Source organism: Eretmochelys imbricata, chromosome 1, assembly GCF_965152235.1.
Source record: "Eretmochelys imbricata isolate rEreImb1 chromosome 1, rEreImb1.hap1, whole genome shotgun sequence".
In the NCBI taxonomy this organism is placed as follows: Eukaryota; Metazoa; Chordata; order Testudines; family Cheloniidae; genus Eretmochelys; species Eretmochelys imbricata.
This window is the reverse complement of record NC_135572.1, coordinates 8,572,583-8,577,114: the sequence shown is the minus strand read 5'-3', so window position 1 is coordinate 8,577,114 and position 4,532 is coordinate 8,572,583.

The window sequence follows — 4,532 nt, the reverse complement described above, 5'->3', positions numbered from 1 at the left end:
TCCTCTCTAGCCCTGAGCACTCTCTGCTGAGGCCAACTTTCCTCCAGTCCTCTCCCCTCTGGCTCTTCCCCCCAGTCAGATCCCAGCCTTGCCCCACAGTCAGCCCTGCCTTGGCAGGTCATGCCACACCCACAAAGAGGAACCCCCAAATCTCTGGGGGGACTGCACCCCAGGAGGTGCCAGCCCTGGGTCTGCCACCTTCTGTTCAGCTGTCCAGGCTCTAACCACCCCGAGGACTCCTCCAGCCTGGCAGCGGGACCGTGGGTAGATCACACACCAGGGAAGCGCCCAGACACTGCCGTGATGAGCGTTGGAGAAGCGCCTTAGGGAGCTGGATAGGGAGGGTAGCCAGCCAGCCTTGTGTTTGCGGCCTGGTCCCAACAAGCACACGCACCTCGGGGGCGTCATCGCGTTATAACCCAATGTCAATGACATCCCTGGGGCGGGGGGGGAGCCAACGGGGCATCAGTCAAAGCCTCCATAGGTGCCAGACATGGACCCACCCAACCCAGCACAGCCAGTATCTGCCCCGTCCACGCCCGCTTCTCCAGAAGTTTCTCTGTGCGTCTTGCTCGTCTCTTAACCAAAGGGAAGCCTGCTATCCCTCAGGGCACCAGTTTCCAACCTTTCTTCATTTGCAGGCCCCTGAAAAGTTTCGCAGGGCAGCGCGGAGCCCTTTGGAAATACCAGACACAGTCTGCGGAGCTCCCCGTCGAAAACCACGGCCCTAGCCACTCCACGGCCCATGAAGGCTAGCGTCACTCCCAGGCGGGTTTCAGAGTAGCAGCCGGGTTCGTCTGTATCCGCAAAAAGAACAGGAGGACTTGCAGCACCTTAGAGACTAACAAATTTATTTGAGCATCAGCTTTTGTGGGCTACAGTTCACTGCACTGGATGCATGCAGTGGGGAGCAGAGGAGGTCAGGACAGCCGCTGAGCTGCCTGCAGTCAGAGGAGCCTGGCGACAGGCCGCAGGGCTCGGGAAAAGGTTACAAACCAAATGGTTTGGCGGGCGAGCGTCACGTGCAGTGTCCGGATGTTATTATATAAACGCTCAGCTCCCCTGTGAAAGCCACACTCCTGCACCAGCCTCTCCTGTAGCCTGCAAACAGCTGTCGGCTGTGGGTCAAATTCACCCCTGGGGGAACCTGAGCAGCCCAGGCTTCTTTACCCCGAGCCGGCGGCCCCAGCACAGGGAGGCTGCTGCCACCCAGAGGCCAGATGGTGCCATGCCCCAATAAATGCTGAGTGATGAAGGAAGGCTCAAGAAGGTGCCAGGGGGCTGTTGGTTGTTCTGGGGGAGGGGTTGGTGGGACAGTCTCTGGAGACGTGGGGGCATTTCTTGCTCCTGTTGAAGTGTTCACGGCAAAGCTCAGATTCGTTACCATGCAAGTCCTGGAGCCGGAAATGCTTTCGGGCTGCAGTACGCATGGGCCACTCCATGCAAGGGTTCATAGCCACAGGACCATGAGACACAGGCTTGGAAGGGACCTCCTGGGTCATGCAGGCTAATGCTAATGCAGGCAGCCCCGGCATACCATCCATTATTCCTTACACCCCGGAGTCTTAGGCATTGTGTCTTCAGTGAACCCCACCTTCCCCGTCGGCCCGGATGCTGTCTGCAGCACAGTGCTCGGGTCAATGGGCCGCGAGCTCGCCAAGGCCGCCAGGGACACTAAGAATTCCTCCCTCCTGTCCCCAGCAGGACCCGGTGTGGTGGGGGAGCGGCTGCCTGGATTCTGATACATCCCCGGGGCTGATACACGTCACCCCTCCACGGGAGGTTTGGACAATGGATCTGGGTTGTCTCATACCAACAGGCATAGAAGCTTGCAGGCACCGTGCGTGCGGGGCTGAGGCCCCCTTTGTACAGTGGACCAGCCTGGGCTCCTCCGTGTTCTGGGTCCCCCCGCAGCCCTGCATGGTCTGAACGTCCCGATAAGAGCAGACACAGCCTTTCCTGATTCATTACTCGTATGTCAGCCATGTCTGCGGTGTCCTAGTTCAGGCTAAGGTGGAGATCCTGCTTCACACTCCCCCCACACACATGCATGCCTGCCATTCGCAGCTGCTTTTTATAGCCTTCTCGAGAACGCAAACAGGCTCAGCGCAGAGCCAGCCGTGTGTTTGTAAGTCTTTTAACCGATTGAACCAGCCTGGTGCTGCCTAGGGAGATGCTGTGGTGGCAGAGTGCCCCGGGACATGCCCTGCATGCTCCCACCTGCCCTCGGGCCCCTCAGAGCCCAGCCTTGCCGCTGGGAGGGACCTTACCTAGATCATGCACAACTGAACAGACAGCGGAGGGGGAGTGCCAGGGCTAGAGAGGTGTTCCAGGGGCTACGAGTCATGTGAGGAGCCCAGATACTCCAGTGAGTGGTGTCATTGTTATACGTTCTCAGCCACACACGTGATGTTACGATTGTTCTGTATAATGGAGACAAGGTGGGTGAGGGGATACCTTCTATTGGACCAGCCTCTGGCCATGGAAGAGAAGCTTCCAAGCCTACACAGAAACTCATCTCACCCACAGTATCGGACGGGCCTGGACACAGGGTCACCTATTTGCATGTGAATTGGACTGGAAAGCTTTTTACAGTGTGTAAACGAGCACTCACTGTCTGTCTGTCTATGGGATACCAGAATAATGTCAGAAACACTGCGCTGGAGACAAGAGGGGCGTGTGCACGAGTGAGTGTGAGAGGGACATGGGGATATGCAACAGGCTAGCTGGCCCCTTCAGTGAAAGGGGGCTCAGCGCTCCTGTTCCAGTCAAGGGGCACCCTAGTTTGATGTCAGAAGAAGGGTGAGGCTGCCCCTGGTGTTATAAATGAGAGTTCAGCAGCCTGAGAGGGGAGTTTATGAAACAGAGAGAGGGTGGCTGAAGTGGCTACCATGCATATAAAAGGAAGAATGTGTAGGTGGAGCTATGCAGGTCAGAGCTGGGAAAGCCTGCGCCAGTAGACAGGCACAAAACACCAGCACTCCACAGGGGCACGTCATCAGTCCTACCTTCTTCAACATCATGACAAATGATCTTCTGAAAGAGAGCTGAGCAGCCAGAGGCATCCCTCTGATCACCAGCGACCACCCCGTGGGGAAAACCCAGAAATCCTGTGTCAAGGTTCCTTCCCCACTCTGAACTCTAGGGTACAGATGTGGGGACCTGCATGAAAACCTCCTAAGCTTACTTTTACCAGCTTAGGTTTAAACTTCCCCAAGGTATAAATTATTTTACCCTTTGCCCTTGGATTTCCACTGCCACCACCAAACTTTATCAGGGTTCCTGAAAAAACAGAGTTTGGACACGTCTTTCCCCCCCAAATCCTCCCACCCCTTGCACCCCACTTAGAATCATAGAATATCAGGGTTGGAAGGGACCTCAGGAGGTCATCTAGTCCAACCCCCTGCTCAAAGCAGGACCAATCCCCAATTAAATCATCCCAGCCAGGGCTTCCTGGGGAAGGTTTGGTAAAAATCCTCACCAATTTGCATAGGTGACCACAGACCCAAACCCTTGGATCTTAGAACAATGAAAAAGCATTCAGTTTCCTTACAAGAAGACTTTTCATAGAAGTAAAGAAAAGAAGCACCTCTGTAAAATCAGGATGGTGAATACCTTACAAGGTAATTAGATTCAAAACATAGAGAATCCCCCTAGGCAAAACCTTAAGTTACAAAAAAGACACACAGACAGGAATATTCATTCTATTCAGCACAGCTATTTTCTCAGCCATTTAAAGAAATCATAATCTAACACATACCTAGCTAGATTGCTTACTAAGTTCTAAGACTCTATTCCTGTTCTGTCTCCAGCAAAAGCATCACCCAGACAGACACAGACCCTTTGTTTTTTTCCCTCCTCTCAGCTTTTGAAAGTATCTTGTCTCCTCATTGGTCATTTTGGTCAGGTGCCAGCGAGGTTACCTTTAGCTTCTTAACCCTTTACAGGTGAGAGGATTTTTCCTCTGGCCAGGAGGGATTTTAAAGGGGTTTACCCTTCCCTTTATATTTATGACACACACCCCAAATCTCAGCTAGGGTGAAACGCTGGCTGGGATTTCTTCCTGGAGCTCTAGGAAAAAACAGAGTTAATAAGACACATGCATCTCTAAATATACTATCAAGTACATAAAAACTAACAATATTTTCCACATCTCAAGGATGATTTTAACCAGTTGATTCTGGGAAACTTTCACGGGAGAGTGCATCAGCCACTTTGTTAGAAGCTCCTGAGATGTGTTGGATGTCGAAATCAAAATCTTGGAGAGTTAAACTCCACCGAATAAGTTTTTTGTTATTTCCCATGGCGGTATGAAGCCACTGTAGCGCAGCATGGTTGGTTTGCAGGTGGAAACGCCGTCCCCAAACATATGGGCGTAGCTTTTCCAGAGCGTAGACAATGGCGTAACATTCTTTTTCACTGACTGACCAGTTGCTTTCCCTCTCAGACAGTTTTTTGCTGAGAAACACTACAGGGTGGAATTCTTGATCCGGTCCTTTCTGCATTAAAACTGCTCCCACACCACGCTCGGA